Source organism: Phodopus roborovskii, unplaced genomic scaffold (assembly GCF_943737965.1).
Source record: "Phodopus roborovskii unplaced genomic scaffold, PHOROB, whole genome shotgun sequence".
Taxonomy (NCBI): domain Eukaryota; kingdom Metazoa; phylum Chordata; class Mammalia; order Rodentia; family Cricetidae; genus Phodopus; species Phodopus roborovskii.
Window position 1 is genome coordinate 4,893,505 of NW_026126576.1, and position 12,740 is coordinate 4,906,244.

Below are 12,740 nucleotides of genomic sequence, written 5' to 3' on the forward strand. Positions count from 1 at the left end.
GGATGAGAACAGGAGGGGCCAGGTGAGGGTGGGAGAGAGATGACTGGGAGAGATGACTGGAAATGGGGGGCATTTGGGGGGAGGGTGAGGCTGCAATCTAGTGCAGTGGAAACTCGCTGGAATCTCTGTGTGTGATCCTGGTGAAGACTCTACAGAGCCTGAACCAGCCATTTTCCACAACCAGGCACGGCTTCCAATGGTGGGACTGGAACATCAACCGAGACACAAAACTTTTGATCTATAATTTGTCCTGCCTACAAGATGTGCTGGGATAATGGTGGCTCAGAACTTGCAGGACTGTTCCAACTTGAAGCCCACATCCTGAGATGGAGCTCATGCCTGACACTGCCTGAATTGTCAGGAACCAGAGGCAGGACAGCCCAGAGACCTCGGATAGAACCAAACACAACTGGAAAAACATCATTGTTTGTATAGTGATATTCTGCTATACTCATAGATCTCTCCTAGCTCAATTTTCATCAGAGAGGCCTCATCCAGCAACCGGTGGGAACAAATGCAGATGAGCCATGGCCAAACATTAGGTGGAGCTCAGGAATCCCACAGAAGAGGGGAGGAAGGATTGTTGTAGCCAGAGGGGTTGAGAACACTAGGAGAACATGACCCATAGAATCAACTATGGAATTACAGAAGGTGGAATGACAATCAGGAGGTCTCTATAGATCTGTGTTAGGTCTTCTGCATATATGTTATGGTTGTACAGTTTGGTGTTCTTGTGGGACTTCCGGCAGTGGGAGAGGGCGGTGTCTCTGACATTTTTTGCCTTCTCTTGGGACCCTATGCCTCCTACTGGGTGGCCTCATCCAGCCTTGCTATGAGGGGTTATGCCTAATCTTACTGTGACTTGTAATGCTGTGTTGATTAATATCCCTGGGAGCCCTGCTCTTTTCTGAAGGGAGATGGAGGAGGAGTGGATCTGGGGGAGGGAGAGGTGTGTAGGGGTAACTGGGAGGAGTGGAGGGAGGGGACACTGTGATCTGGGATGTAATTTATGAGAGAAGAATACATTTTTAAGAATTGGTTGGAAAGAAAGGAAGGAAAGAAGAGAGAGAGAGAGAGAAAGAGAGAGATAGATAGATAGATAGAGAGAAAGAACCCCAAACAATAACCAGGGCTCTTGAACATCTTTACTTGTATTCCTACCACTCTTTTGCACTGTATTCTGATATTTCCTATTGTGTTGCTTTCAATAAAATTCCTTCTCTACTTTGAAATTGATGCAAGATTGCATTTTGTTCTTGAATAGAATGCAAAGAGCTGCAAACACCTGTATTCTTAAACAGTCACATTACTGTTCAAAACTCTAAAATCCAAAGTCTCTCTGAGACCCCAGGCAAGCTCTGAACCATGAGGCTGTGAAAATCAGTAAGAACTTGAAATGCTTCCAGTATGCAACAACATAAAGAAAGAACAGCATAGTCATATGGAAAGATTGGATCACAAAAAAAAAAAAAAAAAAAAAAAAAAAAACCCAAACCAAGGACAATTTTTAAAAATCTTATGCAAGTTACCACATCGGCTTTAATGGCTTGGACCATTCCCATCATTGTCTTCTTGCCACCTGCAGCACAAATGGGGTGTCCTAGGCTGGCTCCCTTCAGAGTCTGCAACTCTCCTTGGCAGATATCCATGTTTCACACCCAGCCTCTTAGGAGCTCATTGAAGGGAGTGTAACCCTGCTACACATTGCCTGGGCTCACAGACTGTTCTAAAACCATACTGCGAGGGCTGAGTCCTGAGATTCAGTGTTCCCAGTTAAGTTTAGATATATGACTTGTATTAGGTGTAGCTGATGTGCTTCTAGGGAAATACTTGAGGAAATTTAGCTCAAATGAGTAGACACTCTGAAAAGGGTGAGATAGAATTTTAAAGCAGTTTTAATTCGCATTTACCTGATGGCTACAGATGTTGAACATATTTTCAAGCATCGTTTGGCCATTTGTATTTATTTCTTCTTTGTAAAACTGTCTAGTGGGAGAGGGAAATGAAGTTGATTAGCCCAGATGATGATTGGATGTTTTCATTTTTGGTGTTTAATTTGTACAGTTCTTTATATATCCCAGATGTTAATCCCCTTTCAGATGCAACATTGGCAAGGATTTTATTTTTTTTTCCATTTCATGAGCTGTCTCTTCATTCTGATGATTGTTTCCTTTGCTGCCTGGGAACTTTCTAATTTCATGTAATTCCTTTTGTCAGTTCTTGGGATAATTTCCTGAGCTGTTGGAGTCCTGATCAGAAAATCCTTGCCTATGATATATCTTGAGATGTTTTCCTTCAGGAGTTAAAAATTTTCTGTTTGGCAGTAAGGATAATGTAAATGTTTTATACATACACATGGTATTTTATGCATGACATTTGCAGGAAATTGGATGTTATGGCATCATGTTAAGTGAAATAAGGCAGATACTGAATTGCATGTGCATGCTTATACACATGTGAGAAATATATATCTGTATTTGTAAATCACGAAATTAGAATGGGAATTGCAAAGGGGGAGGAAGAGACTTTTTGTTGTTGTTGTTGTTGTTGTTTTGATACAGGGTTTTTCTGTATTGTTTTGGAGTTTATCCTGGAACTAGCTCTGTAGATCAGGCTGGCCTCCAACTCACAGAGGTCCGATTGCCTCTGCCTCCTGAATGCTGGGATTAAAGGCATGTGCCACCAACGCCCAGCTAGGAAGAGATCTTAAAGCAGACAGGAAACAGAACTAAGAAAGCAGGACTTACTAGGGCAGGGGAAGGAACCATCTGGAGGTTGTGGGGAAAATACAGGATATGGCAGTGAGAGAGAGATGAAGGAGAAGGGCATATATACGAATACTGCACGATGAAATCTATTACTTTGTATGCCAACCTAAAGTATTAATATAGATAATAAGTAAGCATTTGGGGATGGGTGAAGCCCTTTGAACCTAGTTGATAAGCAGACCTTGTCAGCTATTTGGAGTGACCAACAGTGTAGGGCAGATTTATGGTGAAAAGGAAAAAATCTAGGCAAAGGCCATCATTTTCAAGAAAATGGAAGACCTTGCAACATTTAGAAGTTATTTCTTAGGGTTGTTTGAATTTCACACTTGCACATAATAGAATGAGGGGTGACCCTGTGTTTACAAAGCCTTCCAACTCCTGTCCTTGCTGACAGGCTGGAAGTGGGTGAATAGGATTGCAAAGAATGGTATCCAGTCTTTATCCTCCATGACACTGCCCTGGCCTCCTAGCACCAAACCTCACCCCCATATAGTAAGTGCCTTATATTGGAATGAAAACGGTATGTTTTTATGTTTTGCTCTTTATTCTTTCAGTCCTTCAGTCCTTAACCCATTAACTTTTCTTTTCTTTTCTTTTTTTCTTTTTCTTTCTTTCTTTCTTTCTTTCTTTTTTTTTTTTTTTTTTTTGAGAAAGGATCTCTTTCAATACATAGGCCAAGATGACCTCAAACTTGTAGTCTTGCTGCCTCTGTCTTCCAAGTGCTAGGGTTACAAGTCTGCCTTTAGAATAACCTTGTGAAGTGGATGTTCCCATAGTGTGGGGTGTTCCTGCTTTTGACCTAATAAAGACTGTCCTTTGCCCTCAAGGAACTATCCAAATTTAGCAGTGTGAACTGCAGGCCCTGTCTCTCCACCCTGTGTCATTCCTTATTCTCTGCAGTTCTGCCTCCAGTCATTGTATGTGTAGTTTCCTCTGCTTGGGTTATTGTGGTACTGACTCCACTCACACCTCACTGTTCTCAAATGTACATGCATATGCACACCTCATTTTTCAAGTGTTTGTTTATACACCCAGGATAGTGCTTGATTGCTCATGCGTATTAGTATACATGTTATATATGAGACTTAGTACCCTCCCTTTGTACTTCCTACATTTCATGTTCTTGTACTTTACCACACTAAATGCCGGCATTGCCAATCACTTTCCTAATATCTGTTCTATATCTCTCATTAACAGAACTCTGAGTTTTCTTAAAATAACAATGTGGTCACCTAAAGCCTCTTGACTTAAGATGCAATGGTATAAACAAACATGCAGTTCCAGCTACTTGGGGAGATAGAGGTAGAATGATTGCCTGAGTCCAGAAGTTTGGGGGAACTAGGGAAATAATGTGAAACCCATTTTGAAACAAAACAGGAATGCTATTTTTGTATACTCCCTTGCAGCTACATGTGGTCATGTGATCCCAATATAACTCATGAGCCATAATAGTGAATGAAGTCTTCTGGTAGAATTTCCAGGAAGTCATTATTTCCATTTAAAAAGGAGACAGACTTAATGATGCTGCACACAACTTTATTCCTCTGTCCATTTGGAATTCAAACTTATGCATTAAGGAACAAGTGAAAATGGAAATAAAGGCATAATAACAGCGGAGCTGGAAAATTAATAATGTCTGGTGCTAGTAGTAGAGAAATACCTAATCCTTCTGGGACTGCCTAACCTTAGATTTCATTTTGTACAAAAAACAAAATCAGTAAGTCAGGTCCCTAGCTGGCTAAAGAATTACATGGTAACTGAAGTGATATACCTTAGTGTTTTGTAGCTGTCCAGGATGGTCTCAAAGTTAGTACCTTCTTGCCTTACCTGAGGAGCTGGAGCTATAGATATTAGCTGCCACATTCAGTTAGCATGTTTTAAAAATGCATTTTGACTTAATCTACTTTATTTCTAATAAGTAACATTTATAGAAGGCAGGGACTCTGCTTTTCTTCTGTGCCCCAGTAGATGTTGTGTGTGACCTAGTACTTATTTATTAAAATCTTGTTAACAATTGGTTGACTGAGTAGATTTCCTCTCTCTCTCTCTCTCTCTCTCTCTCTCTCTCTCTCTCTCTCTCTCTCTCTCTCTCTGTGTGTGTGTGTGTGAGTGTGTGTGTATTCCCTAGGCTTGTTTGCTGTGGGCAGTGTCTCCATATTTCATAAGAACTTCTCTGGCATATCCTTTCTAGATTATCATTTCCCAGCTGGGCACTATAGATATTTTGGACCAAGTATTTCCATTGCAAAGGGTGTTCTGTGCTTTGTCAGCTGTTTAGGGAAGTCACTGGAATTTGGTAGCAACTCACCCTCTTTAGTCATAATGACTAGCCACATGTCCAGACATCACAATGTGTCTCTAGGATGGTAGCATCGTCCCTGTATGAGAACCACTCCTCTATAGGAGGAGCATAAGGATAAGTCCTGTAGACTACTAGGTAGAATATGCATATGCCACCCCCTTAAAATAACATAATAATAAAACTTTTAAAATCTACATTTGTTTTGTGGAGAGGACCTACACCTTTTGTTATATTCTCAAGGGGACAATGGCTAAGTAAGGTTAAGAAGCTTTGTTTTAGAAATTTCAAGTCATTTCCCACCATCCTCTGACACACATTTGAACTTAATAGGCGAGAGTCTGATTGAGACCACTGGTTAATGGCTATGCAAGTTCCAATCAAATGCTCAAGTCTAATAAACCTGAATTGCTATGAAGCCCACAAAGCAAGCCTTTTGAAATGTTTTGGAGAACCACTGTAAATATGGAAATTGAGTTTGGCCTTCCTGTGACTTATAGAACCTAACGGTCAATTCACTTAACAAAGGAGAATTAAATTGCAGTTCTGAAACTTGAAAGTCAGCAGTAATTGGATAAAAAGCAAGACGAGAAAGTCTCATAAACAGATGAGTTAAAAAATGGTCTCAGGTGAATATGTGTATGGGCAGGAAAATTTAAATCATAAAGAAGGAAATAAGATGGATGTAAGCACGACTGAACTGAATTTAATGGGTGATGTTTCCACTTACTTAATCACATAATGCCACTACTTGGGACTCTATATTACTGAAGCAAATCATTTGTTGCCTCCAAAGGGAGCCATAATAATGCAAAATGTGCCATGAAATACCCAATTAAATTATTTTAACACGTTGGAGATTGTGGGACAGTGTGCTTGCCCTAATCGTTCCTCAGCCTGACAGTCTGGAGGGTATGATCTGTATTTAATATGTGGTCTGTATTTATGCACTTTCTCTCTCTCTCTCTCTCTCTCTCTCTCTGTGTGTGTGTGTGTGTGTTGTGTGTGAGCATGCATACACGTGCATGCATGTGTGTGTGTGTTCCTGCTCTGCTCTAGATATGAAAACACTGGCTTGCATCCCAGCTGGGACTGTAAGGGGTAAAAATAATCTGTGAGTAAGACAGTGACCTCCCCAAGTACTCCTGAGGGACACAGCAACGTGGCATAACTGAAACTTGGAAATGAGGTTCTCTAAGCTTGGTACCATGGCAGAAGCTTATTGTGATGAATGTGCCAGGGGCATGTGTCTGGATACCTGGGGAAATTGAGTTGTTTGCTTGAAATAAACCCTTCACTGGCTTCTGTTGGTTTGGGTGAGGGATAAGGCAGAGGGTGTGTAAAACTCACTTGCAAACTGTTTTAATAAATGTGATATTTTACAAGCTTTTTAAAAATGGGATATAACCAAGATGTGAATGAATGATGTATAGCTTAAATGGATATTTTATGAGTATAAGGTTATATTCATTTATTACAGAAGACACTAAAAAAGAAAACAAGGATCTACAGTATTACCACTAATGAATAGCCACTGGCTGTGTTTCATTTTCAAGTTATTAACATTTAAAAAGTTTAGGAGATTTGTGTGAATGCAGAAAGCCATGGAAACAGTGGCACAGAGATGGTTTGCTTTTTATGTACAAGGCGCAGCTTCTACCAAAGACACTTTTATGTGTCATAGATACATGAAAAACTCATGATACATGCACTCATGTGTGTCAGTGGGATACTGCCTATCTGATGTTCTGTCACAGTTTTCTTTCTAAGCTGCTGACCAGCCCTGTTTATATCGCATAGCAAAACTTCATTGGCTTTTAGGAGAAGGCACACTGGGAAGGGTAGAAAAGGATCATTTTCCCTGAAAGAGAACAATAACAACTCAGACCCACCATATATAGTCACATGGATGCGCCTTTAAAAGTACATACTCACGAGGGTGTGTTGTTGCCTGCCTTTACTCTCAGCAGATGCAAGTGAGCCTCTGTAATTTCAAACTCAACGTGTTCAACATATTCTACACATCGAGTTCTACACCAGCCAGTCCTACATACTAGGCCCCGCCTAAAAAAAACCAAAGCAAAAACAAAACAACAACATGCCCGGCCATTTATTCAATCCCACCAGAACGGGATCCGAAGGAATCCAGGGAGCTGCTGTCATCTGTATTATGCTGTTGGGTGAAATATGGAGAGACATCTTTTTCCTGGAACTTACAGCTCCCACTTGTCCCCTTAGGTTTTTGCAAGGTGCAGACTGCTCAAACATATGCAACAAACTTGCTGTTTGTATGTCTTGATACTTAGTCATGTTTTGGTGAGTAAGGATCTTGATATGTACCAGAGTGTGGCCTTGAATTTGCTACGTAGCTAGTGTCATTGAGCCCTCCTGATTTTTCCTACCTCAGTTTCCTGGGTGCAGAGATTATGGGTGTATACCACTGGTGTACAGGTACATGTTCTCATGCACACACATGCAGAAACCAGACAGGACATCAGTGTCCTTCTCCATCACTTCCAGCTTTATCGCTTGGAGACAGGGTCTCCTGTTGACTGGGTAGCTTTCGTTTTCAGGCTAGACTGGCTGGTCAGAGAGTTTAAGATCTGCTTGTCTCCACCTCCCAGGCATACACAGCCATGCCTGACTTCTTATTCAGGTGCTGAGGATTCAAACTCAGGTCCTCTTGCTTGTAGAGGAAATGTTTTACCTACTGACTAGCGTTTGCTTGTTTGTACATAGATGTATTGCTGCTATATCAACATCCAGCTGCAAGAATGTACATTTAATCACAGAGCATCCTTTTTTCCAGATGCTGTCTGAGAACTTTACAGGCTTTTAAACAACTATGCAGTTGGCATTATCTTTTGCCCCATTTTATAGAAGAGAAAATGGAGGCACAGGGAAATTAAGGCATTTGACCATCCAGCTAGTGAGTGACTGGGCTAGGTTGTGAACCGAAGCAGTCTAATTTCTGAACCTGAAATTTTAAAATAATATTTTTATTTAAATTTGCATGTCAATACTAGTTCCCTTACCTTCCCCTCCTCTCCTGTTCCCCTCCCAATCCCCATCCCATCCCCTTTCTGCTCCCTAGGGAGTATGAAGCCTTCCATGGGGAGTCTTCAAAGTCTGGAACAGGGCCTAAGCCCCCCACATGTGTCTAGACTGAGAGAGTATCCCTCTATGTGGAATGGGTTCCCAATGTCCATTCCTATATTAGGGATAAATACTGATCCACAGAGGCCCCATAGACTGCCCAGTCCTCCTAACTAACACCACGTTCAGGGGGTCTATATTGGTCCTATGCTGGTTTCCCAGCTATCAGACTGGGGTTTATGAGCTCCCCCTTGTTCATGAACCTGAAATTCTAATCAACCTCTTGTTGGTTTTGCTGATTGTTGTTATAATTATTATTATTAAAATGTTTTAGTGAATAATTTTCATTTGACTGTTTCTTAGGATAATTTCCATGTGGTTTTTATTTAGTAAATGCTATTAAATAATACCAAGTGCCCAAGACTGCTCTAAGACTTTAGAAGAAAATTAATTTACTTGATCAAATGGCAACCCTAAGACTCAGGATCCATTGTGGATTTCATATCTTGTGTCAGGCATAGGGAGACTAACTAGACTGAGTGGTACAGTAGGGATCCCAGGTTGGGCCCTTGGGTGCTATAGTCATTCCTTAGTTGTCAACTTATATAGCCTCTTTTCTAAGGAAGTAAGAAGTATCATGGACCATTATGTGGGAACAGAACTACCAGATTGCAACAGAAAACATGAAGTCAATGGATGCTCCTGTCTTGTCCTAGCTATCTTTGGCTACATACAACAAGATATATTTAATACTGTATTATACATTCATATATGCATACTATTATCCATAATATTTAGTTATGAAAAATATTTTATTCTTGAGAATTGCATACTATGTGTTTTAATCACATTTAACCTCCACCCATCCCCTAGCTCCTCCAAGATACATCCCTTTCCCTGCAACTTTAAACTTAATATCATTAAGACGATAACTATGGAGTCCAATCTGTGCTGCTTATGTCCTCATCTGTGTTGGCCTATCTATCCACTGGAGCATGACTACACCCTTACAGAAGACCCACTCTCTTTTCCAATCCTCCTTGAAGAACATCAACTCTTAGTTTCTCCTTCAGCTAGGGGTGGAGGTTCAGGAGTCCCACCCCTCTGTGCTAGAATGTTGACTGGCTTGATCTTGTGCAGGCAAACACAGCTGCTGTGAGTTCATGAGTGCAATGGGCTTGTGGGGTTCCAGAAGACCCTGTTTTTTTTTTTGTTGTTGTTGTTTCCCCCTTTTGGCTCTTTCAATCTTTTGACCATCTATGCCTGAGTCTTGCAAGAAAACTGTGTTTTATAGATGTCCCTTTTGTGGCCGAGCAATCAATAGACACTTATTCTTTGCACTTGGACCCATTGTGAATTTTTGTGTTAACCATCATCCACTGTGCAAAGAAACTTCTCTGATGAGGTCTGAGAGCTACTTTAATCTGTGAGTATAGAGATTATTCAAAATAATTAAGAGAAACATACAGAAATAGAAAACCATCTGCTGATGTAGCATTCTTAGATGATGATTTCTGTTTGTGCAGGTTCCCAATATATTTTTTTCATTAAGTATAAATGTACATACATTAAAAAATAAAATTGCTATCCTTTTTTGTAATGAAAATAATTTTTGATGTTAATTTTAAAAACTGTAACGTTTATTGCTTTGATAAAATGAAAGGATGTATTGTAATTAAACAGTCTGTGGCAGAAACAGGTTACATTCAGGTTGTCTTTTTTCCTGGAGCGCACCCACAGCGATGAGTGTCCTCACACCGTCTGAGCGTCCGACTTCAGGCTGCCTTTGGGCTTTAAGGCACAGGGGCAGCTAGCAAATTTCACTCCTCTCTTTTTGTCCCCAGTTTGGACCACCATGCACATCTGATATTGTATCACTTCCAGTTCATTGATCTTTTGTTTGTGTTTCATCTGCAGTTTATAGCTGGCATGTGCGGGACCCCCAGATCCTGTAGGAGTCTCCTAGGTCTTACCAGAAGTTGGGCTCTTAGGTCTTCTAAGGATGAAATAGATGGTGTATCCTAATTTAGTCAGTGCTTTATTGCTGGGAAGAGACACCACGGCCAAGGCAACTCTTATAAGAGAAAACATTCAATTGGAGACTTGTTTACGGTTTCAGAGGTTTAGTCCATTATCATCATGGCTGGGAACATGGAGGCATCTGGGCAGGCATGCTGCTGGAGGAGTAGCTGAGAGCTACATCCTGATCTGAAGGCAGAGAAAGTTAAGGCAGAGAGAGAGAGAGAGAGAGAGAGAGAGAGAGAGAGAGAGAGAGAGAGACCACCCCAGTGACAGACTTTCTCCAACAAGTCACACCTCCTAATTCTCCTCAAATAGTGGCACCCCCTGTTGACCAATCATTCAAATATATGAGCCTATGTGGGCCATTCTTATTCAAGCCACCACCTATCTCTATAGTTGAACCTCTGAGCCACGCATGACACCCACCAACCTAAGTAGCACTTTTCATTTGTCATTTAACGACAATTAATGTGTGTGTTTGTGTGAGGTCTCCTTACCATGGGGGCACGTGAATGCCTGTGACCCAGTACTCAGCCCTGGCATGCAGGAAGAGGTCATTAATTATATGTTTAAGAAATGAATCAGGCATGTGATGATGACTCCCAATGGCTCATGTGTGGAGGGCTTGTTCCCAGGGTGGGTGTTGGAAAGTGGCGGAACCTTTAAGAAGTGGGATCTGGTGAGAGGTCTTGTGGTCACAGGGCTGTGTCCTATTAGGATCCAATTTCTCTTTTCTTGGATTTTGTGCTAGTTGGGACGTGAAGGGCTTACTCCACCACAAGGCGCTCCCACAGGACTGACAGCATAGGACCAAACAGTGGACTGAAGCATTTTCAGTGCAAGCCCAAATGAACCTTTCCAATTTATAAGCTGATAGATAGCCTTGGTGTTGGTTGCTGTAATGGTATTCAGTAGTGCTAATCCACCAGAGCCAGTGCAGGCAATGGGGATAAATGGGCTCAGAATCAGGGAAACTTAGCAGAGAACGGTGTGTGTGTGTGTGTGTGTGTGTGTGTGTGTGTGTGTGTGTACACATGTGTGAGTGTGTGCACTTGCACACCCGTGCATGCAAGCACGTGTGGACTTGTATGTGTGTGGACCCAGCATTAGTGCATGGAGGCTAGATGAAAACATCAGGTGTCCTGTTCTATCATTCTCCATTGATTCCCTTGATATAGGGTCTTTCACTATTCCCAAATCTAGGCTGTCAGCAAACTCCATGGGTTCTCCTTTCTCTGCCCCTCAGGAATGGTGTATGCATGGCCATCCATAGTTTTTTACATGGGTTCTTGGGGTTCGAACTCAGGTCCTCATGCTTGTGCAGCAAGTACTGTTATCCAACCTTATCTTTTAATATAGAACATTAAGAGAATCTGCATTCTGTCTAGTTGAGGTGGGTGTGAGAAGGTAGGGATATATTCAGGGCTTGTGGGAGAAGGCTGTGCCTTGGTTAAACCTAGACACTCTGAGCACCAAGGGACAAGGCACACTGGTGTTTGAATGGTGACCATCACTCCTAATCTGGAATTAGCATTGATCTGGCCCTTGGCCCCATTTTAGCTGGAACTGAGATTTCTAAATCTTCACCCTTTATCAGGAACAGCGGGCTCTCTGGGAGAGAAGCAAGCACGCCTCAAATCCAGGAAATCTGCAATGAAGGGATGTTTCTCTCTGATAAGGAGCTGTGTGTTGTGTTGAAATTTAATCCTCCAAACCTCTACCTCCGCAAGACTGCATTAAATGGCTCCTATTAGTGTGACTGCACCCAGATACCTAGAGAGCAGGGGAATATTTGAAACCTCCATGGGGTACAAGGTGTCGGGAGCCAAGCTTCAGCTGTGATTTAGGAGCCCCACTAAATTCCTAAGTGGAAATGGCTGACAGCTTCGGATGCTGAACTCTTTCATCTTCCTGATGGAATGCACCTTGGCTTGTGCAGTAAAATGAAAACCGGTGGTGAACGGCGCAGTAAAGTTCATGTTCCCTTAGCAGCAAGGTGAGGATGGGAGCGTAATTACATGTAGAAATGTTGCCCTGGGCCTCCTTGCCCATCGTGGCTTGGAGAGGGGCGGCATCTATTACAGATTCTAGGACAACCTGTATAATCTAAAGGTTTCTCATTAGCACCTTGCATTCGGCTGCAGTCTTGGGCTCTTGGCTAATCCTGTAGCAGAAAGTGGTTGTTCCTGGAGCCTCATTTAAGGTGTTTGGCTCCAGAAACACTTCTCCTAATGCACTCCTGGTGTAAGTAGGGAACACAGGTTTCCTCAGAAGAGAGAGCTGTGCCGTTCCAAGGGGCTTTTGCTACTGTTTCTGTGCTAGGCTCTCACCAGATCTGTTTCTCTGTCACCCATCCCTAAGGGCCAAACCTTAGGGGACTGCTTACTTCTAAGAATCAGGAGGGATGCTCTAAAGTGTTCTCACAAATGTTAGAGGTAGAGAAGAAGCAGATAGAAGGAAAAGCTGGATCAGGGGTGGGGGGGAAAGACACGGGCAAGAACTGGATGGGGACCCTGAAAGACAAGCTTGAGCACATTCGTAGTATTTCAGAAGAC